General features: G+C 38.0%; 1 protein-coding gene across 1 annotated transcript in view; it reads right to left on the reverse strand.

The window, feature by feature from the left end:
• The window catches only part of KIF26B (kinesin family member 26B), a gene marked incomplete at both ends in the record, with an annotated part of 300,168 nt that overhangs the window by 163,588 nt on the left and 123,919 nt on the right, over positions 1-12,661 (reverse strand). The gene's annotated exons all lie outside the window — the stretch shown is intronic.

The following is a 12,661-nucleotide window of genomic DNA, read 5'->3' on the forward strand; positions in this document are numbered from 1 at the left end:
TTTTTTGTTTCAGCTTTGGCTGCTAAATTCTCCCCTTAATTTCTAAGTCAAAATATTAGGATGCTCTTTTCCCCACTCATATGATTTTTACTGATCTACTTGTGTCAGCGATGAACGCCCATCACCTTTCTTGACTGACATCCTCAACCCAAGAGGCAAAGGAAGAAGTAAAGCATTTATAACTTTAGGAAGGCTTGCTTTTTTTTTTTTTTTTAGTAATATTTACTGATGTACTTTCTGCAACAGACAAGAAATGGAGGAATCTCAAAAGAACAGGAAAACAATGGAGCACTAAAGCAGATGTGTGCCCAGAGAAGCTACGAAAAACACAGATTCCCACATCTCATTGCATAAAAAGGCAAAAATGAAAATTCCAGATACTAGCAATCTAAAAACAAACCCCCAAAAAAAACAAAAACAAAAAAAAGCCCAACAACAAGAAAAACCCCAGACCACCAAAGCCTCTGAAGTTCATCTACAAAAAAACCACATCAATTAAAAGACTTACTTGTTAATCACTCCTAGTTAAATTAAGAAAATGAACAGTTTACTCCTTTCTTCATGGCAATCTTTTCTTGTGCTTTGTGACAGCATTGCTGTCTGAAGAGGAGCAGAAATACTATTCCTTGTTGCTGCATCTTCATACACAAGTATGTCTTCCCAGATTGTTAAGTGAGACTATTACGGCTCTCTAATGTAACTTGCCACATAGAAAAAGCAATGGATCTTCCCTACATTAAATGTCTTAAAGCTGTCCAAACTGTGGTTAACTACAGCCTTTTTTGTTCAAGTATCAGTTTTAACTTAAAAAACATACATTAAAAGAGAACTCTCTGGTACTCTTGTTCATTTCAGCAGGTCACTGCCCTTTCTTAACATGCTTCCTAAACATGCACATTTCATTACGGTTCTGAGTTTGTCTAGATTCAACTTCCTGCCATTACATCTTGACGTGCTTTTGTCTGCTAGACTGGAGTCCTCTAGTCTCACATTTCTGTTCCTTGCGGAGGTTCCCTGCACACTGTCAACACATCTCTCTCTCTAAATCTGTTTGATAAACTGAAGTCAAGCTGCTGGAAGGCATGTTTTCCAAACTTTCAATCATCTTTGTGTCTCTTCTCTGAAGCTTCTCTATTTTTTCAGCATCTTTCTTGACTGTGGACATCAGCACCAGACAGAGTATTCTAGCAGTGCCCATATCTATTCCTAATGCAGAGTTAAAGTAACTTCCCAGTCTCTCTTCATATGTTCTTATTCTTATAGATATTCAAGAGCTGCATCAGCCTTCCTGGCCACAGTGTCCCACTGCGTGCTCATATGCAACTAATTAACCATGACACACAGATCCTTTCCAGTAAGCGCTGCTCAGTACGTAGGCCCCTATTCTGTAAACACAGCCTGCATTCTTGGATTTACGGTATTACATTTGACACCGGTGTAACACCTATTGTTGGCCCAGATGACTAAGCAATCTGTTACTAACAATCTTCCCAACACCACCTGGAGGGTTTAACAACATTTTTCCAGTTAGTGCCCTATGGCATTCTGTATCTCAACAGAATCCCAACAGGAGCAGAGTCATTTAACGTAATACATAATTTCATCTAGTTTAGTCTATTTAATGCATTCCCAATTTGTTTCACATTGCTGTTAAGTATTAATCAAGAATTCAGAGGGTGTTAACTCAAATAGCTCAGTGAAATCTACATAGATTGTATTGTATCAATCGGACTTTATTAACTAAACATGTAAATCATCTGAGGAAAAACATTTCAAGCCAGTATGACCAACACCTGTTTCCCATAATCCTAAACTCATTGGCAATATTTTTATATATATATTTATTGTATCCCATCACAGGTATTTTCCTGTTTGCCCTGGATCACTGTCACATCCAGTATTGTTCCTGGAGACCTGGATTGTTCCACTAAACCCTTAAATAGTGGCATATTAGCTCACTGGTGCTCCCAGAATTTCATGACTTAGTGAAACACTTCTATTTCCTTTTCAGAGTTTTATTTTGGTATCCTTCCTTCTAGTCCCATTCCCATGCATAGCTTGATTCCTCATTCCTATCTGTTCTCAACATTATTTCATGAGCTCTGTAATACAAAATGTTTCTCTTCAACTTGTGGAATCAGGATTATTTTTCTCGGCTTTCATTATGGAAGTCCACTTCTGACCTTCATGCATGCAGAGAGAGGGAGAAAAAAAACAAACAAAACAAAACAAACCCGAGAATCTGAGTCTGTGAAACCTAAAGACTCCTACAACTCAAGAACCAAGAAATTATCTTTTGTTTTATCTCGTGATGGTTTGCCTCTCACTCATGACAGGTAACAGTTGGGGCCAACAGAAATGCCAGCTTTGGAGCACACACCCTGTTGTGTAGTGTCCTATGGAGACAAGCAAAATAAATCAGAATAAGCAAGGTTCAAACAGGCAGTCCAAGGCTAATTAACTGACCTGAACTAAAGGCCATGGGGCCCTTGGGAATCTCTGAACGGTACTATCTTGCACATTTTAGAAATACATAGTTGGATGTAACTCAGACATCTTTCACCTTGCACAACTAGTCAGATATTTCCATAACATCTCATAGCTGAATTAAAGTAGTTCTGTCTTAATAAAAAGTTGATGCTGCTGTGGGAAAGGACAAGCATGGTGAAAGAGGAGAGCTGGAAAAAGAATAGCTATTGCAGTGAGAAAGCTTAGAGTCACATTCGTTTATTCCTCTTTCAGTAATAAAAAGCAAAAGCAGAAATAGGAAACTTTGAACTTCATACAGTGTTGATGTGCACCATCCCGGACAGGTCAGTAACTCAGCTTGCTTACAGATGGCTCAAACAAGAGACACAATGCTGTCCGGTTTCTCTCTATGTACTTTTTCCTTTCTAATGAAAGGTTGACTGACTTCTCCCTGTACTTGCATACTAAGAGATATTCAGAAAAAAAAACCGGAAATAATTTCTGTTAATACTGTCTTTTCTGTCTTTGCCTAGATTTCCACAGTTTTCACTTATCTAGCATTCTTTCTTAGATTCAGAGAGTTTATTGCTGTAATTCTTACAACAGAGCAACTAGCTTGGTTCTTTTCTCTCATGACTGTTGGGATAATAAAACCAAAGATTACCTCACTAGTTATCAGCAGTAGTTTTCAGCCTGGTTATTCAAAGAAATGAGGATGACTAATATACAATTTACGTGAATCTCTCTGACTATACCCTAAAAGGACATCTGAATCATTGATCAATTTTAACCAGAAGAACAGAGATCTTAAAGAAATTAAGTGTCTATTGATTTCCTGAAAATAGACAGCTGAATAGAAGAGGCAGACCCTGTCAACACTTTGACTGAAGAAGTCACTGCCAATTCTTTATTAAACAACAGAAAATACACTTAAGGAAAAAGCCTCTAGAATTCCCCAATCATAAGAAAACCTCTAAAGCTACACCCCAAAGTCATGAAACCTCAAGAAATGCGTTCACAGGGAAAATTGTCTCTGTTAGCTGCAATGTTCTTGTAATTACTTATTTCCTAAATGTGTACATTCATTGCTTGTTTTATCCTTTAACAGGTCTGTCTCCTGAAAGGCTACTAGTAGTGTCAAATCAAGATGCGTTCTAGAAAGCTCTGGAGCCCCTGTCCTGCATGCAATGCATGCATGTAATCCTGAACTTGAGTTACTCGGAAGAGACCACACCAATAATTTCACTGAAATATGCCAATGGACAGCAGCTGTAAGATGGGCATCATGTTCAATCTATAGATGAGCAAAGAGGCCAGGTTCTAAATCCTATTTGCTACAATCCACCTAGTCCTGTATACAGGTGTACTGTGGTCGTCTTATATTTTATAACCACATCACAGGGATGCACATATACAAGCCCAACTGGCAGTTGTCTACCTAATATTAAATTATTTGGCAATAAACAAATACATCAACATTTCAACCCATTCTCATGTTGGAGTTTTTATTCTATGACCAAGGAAAACTAAAATGGTCTGTATTCATTGGTAATTGTAAGGAAAAGCCATTCAGCATTTGAATAGATTGCTCTCAAGGTTAAGAAAACACTGATTTTTTGAGCAGGTGGTGGTGAACTCTACAGACAGGGTAAATCACAGCTGGAATTTCAAGGCTGCTGGGGCAGCACTGTAACAGTACTTCTTGTAACAGGAAAGCAGTAAGCAGAATAAAAAGTTTGTCACTCTGAACTTCCAGGTGTTTAGGAAAAAGTCTTGTTACTACGGATTTATGATCTCTTTGAGTGAAGGTTAGTTTAATGGTGTTAAAAACAGAGGGAAAAAACAACTGGTGGTGCATATAATTTTCTGCTATAGACAGTGCAACTACATCAATTCATCTTTCTCTCTCCGCAAGCCAAGATAGAGACACTATAAATCAGAACTCTTATGTCAAGCTTTAAGGGAAGCAAGAAACATGCAAAACAGTAAATCAACATGGGGTTGCCTATACTATAGTTAGCAGTCACAACTATACTAGAAGTCAGAAGATTAATGCTGACCATTTTTATTTCCACTGCCCTAAGAGTAAAAGGCAAGATTAAACACCAGGCATCTTTGGTAACAGGTGCTGAGGGATTACTGCATATGCTGCTAGCAATTTTTCTCAATGTACATGTCAGGTGCAGGGAAAGGTAGTGCCGAGGGAAGGAAATAGCCTCAGTTCCTTTTAAGTTTTTCTAAATCAGTAGGGAGCAGGTGTTCATGTAGCAAGTACTCTGGCACCTCAAAAGCCCTCTTAGAAATTAGAAGGCCAAACCTATCCTTAAGTTAGTCTCCCCCTTTGCGATCTATCGAAATCAGCAGGAAATCACAAGATGTGGAAAGAAGTAGAAAGGAAGTTACCTCTGTTTTAGCACAGTGTATGGAGAGCAGCAGGAGTTCAGCTTCCATACACTTAAGTACTTTTGTACTGAATGCTGAAATCACCTAGGAGAATTAGGAATGCAAATCCATGAGAAATTGCCTCCTTCCTTAGCAAACCACTAAAATAATCAGTGCCGCAGTGCCATACCATCAGCATCCAATGCTCTTCCTGGCAATTCAAAGCATTTATCAGTACACAACATCGAAGACAAGAGCGTTGCAGCAAGAATGGGGCCAGCACAGTCATTTACAGGTCTAAAGCTTCTTATCTGTAATAGCAGCAATCAGTGAGGTACAAACAGAGAAAGCAAACTTTAAGCTAAGGTAACATCTCAGAAACATCGGACAAAGGCCATTGCTAACTACGGAAGACAGGCAGTGTCTTGGTTACCTCCTTCTGCCTCGGCAGAGGCTACATAACACTTAGAGCTTCTACAAAGCATGTACATTGCATGAAGCAGATTAAGTAGGTGTTTGCATTACTGGCCCTTTTCATTGTAATATCATCAGTTATTGACTCTAGGACCTGAGAGATATGGACAGTGTTTGCTTACTAGCTAATGGAGTCCCTGGTTACCATAAATTTTCATGGAGTTGTACTTGAGACAATAAGCAGACAGAAGAAAGAAGGGAAAAGGACACACAAATGTATTGTATTCCCAGATGATTTTTTTAAGTTTAAAAATTGAACAGAACTGATTATATAAAAATGAATAGGGCAAATTAATTCTAGATGCAAGTTCACAAACTTGTGTACATAAAGTAAAAACAAAAACAATGCAAAGCACTCACACATTTACAGAAACAAGAAGTTGTAACCAAACACCACAGATTCTTAGAGGAATGAGAAAAACTTTAAGATTCTAGTTTTCAGGAAATATTATTAAATCATATTGAAACAATTAATATAATGAATTATACTTAGGAGACATCTATTTTAAAATAACCTTTTAAGCAGAAAAACTTTCATGGTATGTGTCCTTTGCTTTACAGAACCAATTATTCATAAGATGGAGTTGGGGACTGCATCACAGAGAAACAACAAAATATCTCAAAACTTTCCAAAGAAAAAGGGAGGAAAGGGGAACTTCACATAGAAAATTATCAAGATTTCTCAAGACTGTAAAAGGCTAGTTATACAAGAAACTCCAAATCTTGATGACCATTTCAATAACAACATTATTCAGTGATTGCCATTACCATCAATACAAAACATACCACATGTGGGGCAAGTGCAGATCAGAAAACACTTATCTTGTGCAGTGCACAGAAGCAGGTGTAGCGTATCTCAATACAAACATAACATCAAAGTAACGTACCTTTTGCGGATTGGAATTTTAATTTCTCTGTTCAGTGCTCAATAAATTGTTCCTGGATAGTAATCTTTTACTTTAGATTGTTCTAAATAATTATTTTTAAAACATGCTTAGTCCAAAAACTATATTTGTTAACTTAAAGTAAACACCCCTGTACATCTGAAGTGGATTACTTTGATACTAGGAACATGAGGAGGATTTACATCCTTTTTATCAGTTACGTGCTTTGAGGCTAAGCAGATGGCACACCCCTGCAAGTATAGTATCCTACGATAATCTAAGGGTAATTTTAGCTTATTTCTTTTTATAGCTCCATGGATCACTTCCAAAATCCTGTTTAAAAATCAAGGTCCGTTATCTGTATTTTAAGCTGTGAATGAAAGGTATTAATCTGCAGCCAACATATAGTGGATCTAATTGGCATGAAGGTTCAAATTATTTCTGTTTACAGCCCAATGCCAGATTAAACATATCACAACTGGATTTCCAACCTAGGTCTAAAAGTGCATACGTTTTCTTGCGTTTTTGTTTAAATAACAGCAGCATGCAAGTATCCAAAGATTCAGACACCATGGTTTTGGACATGTACCCTACATGTTTCCTCTTAGAAATGGACCTAGTCTGGAATCTTGTTGCTAAACTTTTTTGTAAACAAAAGATATGAACTGATTCAAAAAAAAGTGCCATGGGGAACGTGTCAGCTTTGAAAACAACCATCACTGGAAATTGTTTGGGACCCAAGACAGAACTACCATGCAAAATTCATCATTCAAATACCTTTGCTTTCCCTCATCCAGATGTGGCACTTAAGTCCTGATTTTTTATTGCATATCAAATCATTGCCTCCACGACTAGGCACTGGCTATTCTTGCATGTAGCTTGCACAGTCTTTCCTGCCAGGACATTTTTATTTTGTTTACATTGAACCATAGAAAAAGAGTATTCTTTATGCCCCAACTGCCAGCCTTCCATGGCTTCAGGAGAGTCAAGATTCCCTTTTGATTGGCATTTACTTTATACACATGAAATAACACCAATAACAAGAAGCAGAAACAGCCTGTTAGTTAGGGCTCTCACAGCAATGGGGAGCACATTAAAGCAAGGACTATGAACATAGATCTCCTAGATTTCTGATGAATGTTGAGCAAGTATGAAAAATCAGCCTCTGAAGTTGTGCACTCAAACCTAGGTGCTAATTTTAAATATTTGTTTCAAGGTCTTTCAGGTTGACTGAGATCATTGTGATTGAAGTTTCCCCTACCAGTCAGCCCCAAGACAGGCTTTGAAGGTAGAAATATTTGTGAAAATGATTTACAGATGTTTTAAAACTTGTTGCCAGCATTCCTACTGAAAGACAGTCTATGGATCTTTTATCTTAACATTCTTATGCAGTATATGATGAGGATGAGGCAAAAGAGTAGAAATTCTGATCAGAGTTATTAATATACAGTTCTTCAAAACATCTAAGAGACTGACCACAATTTAAACTGCTAAATTTAGTTTGTTCAGCTAATGAAAGAAAATCCTGTTAGGTTCTCCATAGTTTAGACAACAAGAAACCAAAATATGTTTTAACCTAAGTCTCAGAAAATAATTTTCTCTTAGAGATGTTGAGGTCACCACTATTTGACATCTCAAGCAGTGCCTAAACTAGGGAACTACTGCATGGCTTGAAAGAGCAGTTGGGTCCACCACTTTTCAGCATGAAGAAACAGTCATCTGAGTCATCTCCAGTTCAGACCATTGAAAAACATTCAAAACTTCAACAGAACTTTCTTCAGAAAGGCACAGAGCACGGGATAAGCAGCTTTTGCTCTCTGAAAATGTTCCCAGGCTCTTTTCTGAGAGGTCTCTCAGGCCTCAGCAGCACCAATGCTCTGGGTGTGCCTACACAGCCTGCTGTGCACCTGCACAAGTTACAGCAATATCAAGAAGAGATTCCTGACCTGGCTCCACATCTGCTAGTGTAATGCTTCAGCTACGCCAGTTACAGCTCGACTACACAAATCAAATGTTTCTCCCATGGAGCTTCCCAAGCCAAAGCTGGGCTCGGTCGTACAGGAATACCCACCCAACCCCTTTCCGTCTCTACTAGTTGCTGCCTCTGTTTCTTACCTGCTTTTGCTGCACATGTTCCAACAAATCCTCTGTTGCAATGCCAGGAAAAGTTCAGTTTTGTGAACTTCCCCCCAGACCTCCGAAAAATTCAAGCCAGGACTTTAAAATGGTATGATTAATTTAAAACAACACACAGTCTTTAAGGAAAAGCCCTGGTGTTCCTGGATTCTAAGCCTTTGGGCTTTAAAAATCTTCCCTGTAAGCAGAAAGATTGTGCAGACTAGCTCCTTACTTTAAGTTTCAACAAAAGTCACATAATGCACCTATAAGGAAAAACAGCAAACATCAGAAGTTGTGTGATGAGGTGATAGTTTATCACGTGTGTGCAAAAAAACAGCGAGGCATGAGATTTGGGGTCTCTGCAGTGCTAAGTCACCAGAACAGCACAGCAGCTTTAACAAGAGGGTCCCACAAACAGTGTCCTCGTATAAGCTTTGTAGTTCATGCAATACATACCAGAATTTTTAAAAAGATTCAAAAAGGATTCTCAGGAGTGGAAGGGAAATCTGTGGAGCATTCAGCAGTGTTTTGAACACAACATACACAATACCCCTTGGCAGTAAGGCACTGCCTCACCTCCTCCTCCCCCAACTGCCAAAGCACACAGGGATGGGGAATGAGTATGGAAAGGGTCACCAGCAGTTTTTCCAAGAACGGAGGTAACTGTAACTAGAGCTTATCCCATGCTGAGTAGCTGCATGTCAGTTATACATGAAGCTAAGGTTTTCTATTCTTCTTTTGTCTCAAAACGAGAAGCTTTTAAAAAATCTGGACATTTCTGCATTTCATTTGAAAAACATGCCTTGCTACATCTACATGAGTAGCATTGTGTGGCCCTGCTTAGTGTTTAAGCTGTATGAAGACATGGAAAATGATCCCTAGAACAGATTTTTCAGGCTACTTTCAAGACTATCTATATTCCCAATTTGGCTCAATTAATCCAAGTATGACTATATCTGATTTCAGATTGAGGCAGGTTTTTGTTGAAGATACACTGTTAAACTTCCTGACCAGCAACACAAAAGAACTTTCAAGCCTACCATTTAAAAATATGTCCTCCTCAAAAATTTTTACCTCTTCTGAGGTCCAAAGTGAAATGAGCTTTTATGTTTCTCCTTTGTCCTGATGCAATAAAAGTCTTTCTTCTCCAAGAAAGCAAGCTCATTGTGACAGGGCAAACAAGCAACAGTACCAACATCCCAAAAACCTTTAGGTATTGTAAGGACTACTAAAAGGGTCCGGTCCAGTTTTGACTTCTAATTCCTGCAGCATGCTATCACCCTGCGAGAGACGATTGAAACTCTACAGCCCAGTCATAACAGACAAGTTCTATTTGGAACGGCAGGTTTATTTATGGAGTAATCAGGCCAAAGCTGAAGTCAGAGTCCCAGAAATTTTCTCCATGTAGAAACCAGCATAGATAGGAACAAGGTTCAGTACAATGCCCTTTGACATGCTAGAGCTTCACAGAGACACCAGGGAGGCAAGCAACAGAAGGTCCCTCCCTCAGTTCTTTGGCAGCATCAGCACCAGCATATATTTCTCCCTTAACCAGGGGTGACACGTTCCTACATTGTGCTTGGAGGACACAAGGCAAGAGGCTAGTACGCCTTAGACTGCGATGGCCCAAAAATGCAGTGCTTCTGATGACAAAGATCCAAACTGGAGGCAAAATTTAACTCATGTAAAAATCCTAAAATGCTCTGCTAATGATTCCTTTTGTTTAAAAAAAAAATCTTACCATTACTTCACATTCATTAAATGAATTATTTTCATCACAAATGTGTACTAGTAAGAAGCAAGATGATGCTAAATTAGCATGGATTGGAGGATATCTGAGACAAAAATGAGTGATAGCCCTGAACAGAAAGGCAAATTTGGTGCTTATCATTAAAAATGCAATTGATTGAATTAAGTGTCTGTGTCAGAATCATCATTAGAAAAATCATTATTCGTACCTGTATTGTCTAATATTCATAAGCCTAGCAACAGAGCACTTGGGACAGTTTTCAATGTTTGCTCCTTTAAAACATTCACATACTGTCCCATGGGAATCCTGACATATCGTAAGTTCTCTTGCAGTGATATCCCAACAAATGACAATTCACAGAAGCTGCAGCCCTTTTAGCTGGCTTGGAAATCTGTCAGCTACAGATCATGAAACATAACAGTCAAGTATTGAGACAATTGATAAGTCTCCTGGATTTTCAAAAGATTGAGAGTCACTGTGGCCTTCAGACACTTCTCCATGGCTCAATGCCAGCTGTAGGCCAGTCAAGTGAGTATCACTGTTGGACTAGTAGTGCCTGAGAACAGAACAATTATGAGCTCCCAGTATTCCACTCCTGATGTTTCTCAAGTAATTACAACCAAAAGTTCCCATGGATGCCTTGACATTTCCTCCATACGATAGCATTTTAGTTAATTGGGTTTTTATCCCTGATGATGGATGACTTTTATATCCGAGCCTCATCCAAGGTTTGCTTTGCTTGTTACGGAACTTAGAGTGAAATACTGTGGGACATTATTCAACTTTCAAAAGAATTATTTTCTGTTCTTTTACTTCCAACTTCAGCTTCACATTAGCAAATTTCCCTGGCTGTGTAATAATTTCTTTCTTACTGACCATGAAAATGTTGTATGTGACACACGTTCAGAAAAACCAGGCACAGCTGGTAGTCACTACTCCATGTGCCACTTACAATCAGAAAAAACAAAAGTTTAGAATTCATATGCCTGGTACAAATGACTGCTTCATATTGTAAACAGTGCACCATGTTAATGAGTTTGACAACCACTGCCTTCTACCTCCTATTTTATAATACACATACCTGTGGGTTCTTACACTTCTTACCCCAACTTTACAAAAATGCAAATAGACACATAAAATGCAAAACAAAAATTAATGAGATCTCCACATTTTGAAAACATGTTCTGGATTTTCTTGTTGAAAGGTCAATCAGTGAACAAGTGACTTGGATTTGCTGCTTGAACTGTCAGCAGATGATATAACTTGAAGTCCAGAACAAAACTGACTTATATAAAAGTGATATTAATCTAATTATGCAATACCCCAAACTAAACCTGGCATTTTTGTCTTGCTAAGTACAGTTTAAAAATAAACATCCTAAACATGAGATCTCTGCTGGGCCAAGCATACCCAGGAATTCACACCATGAGCTAGAAACTAACAGAGTTCTACTTAAAATGCTGTGATTTACACCAGTGATTTTGAGTAAATTTAATTAGTTTCCTACATTTCAGCAGAGTATATTAAGAGCGAAAGAATTCTCTCAGCATAAAACAGTGAAACAATGAAGAACAAATGAATTAAGCCATCTTCATAAATCAATTCATGCTAAAATATGTGCTAATCCCAATCTGCACTCTGGTTAGATATTACCATATGAGTACATTCAGTGATTTTAATTTAAACTGCCTGCAGTTAAACAGAAAAGGGCAGCAAATCAAGACTGCTGTCATCATTCACATTTGCTATGGCAGCATCACATCTGTAAAGAAAAAACGGCTGCCCCAAACAATGTTCACTGGGTCTTCTAAAATGCTACCCTTAATCCTCTTACACAATTCATTTATTGTGTGACACTGATTGAACATATGCAGTCCTCATGTTTGTGAGGAAAAATTGGAGAGGAAAATCTTCTTTCCAGATTTACAGAGTCGACCAACTTTATAAGTTTTCCATTTACCTTTAAAATAAAAAAGAATCATGTGGAATTACTAATAGCTGGCTCTCTAAAGGGTAGGAAGTTAATCTGAATATGCCTGAGGTGTTGGCTCAAAAGTCCACTCCATGTTTTGAAATTCAGCTCTCTCACTAGATTGCATTGGAAGTGCTATAAAAATAGCTTATTCTCTTGTTATTTCATTACTTCCACAACTCTTCCCAAGTCGATCTTCTAATTATTGAAAAGCATTAAATGACAAGAATTATTTCATCTTCTTCAGTTACATAAGGATTCAAGTGGGCTAAAAAGATTATGTTCTGCAGAGAGCATATTTCTGCACAGAAAAATATTTCCATTGTTGATAATGGATATTTCATTTATTAGCTGCTATACCCATTTATCAAACCATTTTTACTACAAATTAAAAAAGACAGCCATAAGATTTTTTGATGAAACTTTACCTCATCGAGATTTTTTGAAACATTGGCTGAATATTCAACAGAAAAGGTGTTCCGAGGCTGAGTTTAGACCCTCAGGTTAATTCAACAGCATGACAGGGACAAAAACTGAAATCAGAAACCTTAACTTTTCAGTCTGAAAGCAGAAATCTTGATTTTTCCCTAGATGGAAGTAAAATTCAATAAA

This window comes from Platalea leucorodia (genome assembly GCF_965183815.1).
Source record: "Platalea leucorodia genome assembly, chromosome: 3".
NCBI lineage: Eukaryota > Metazoa > Chordata > Aves > Pelecaniformes > Threskiornithidae > Platalea > Platalea leucorodia.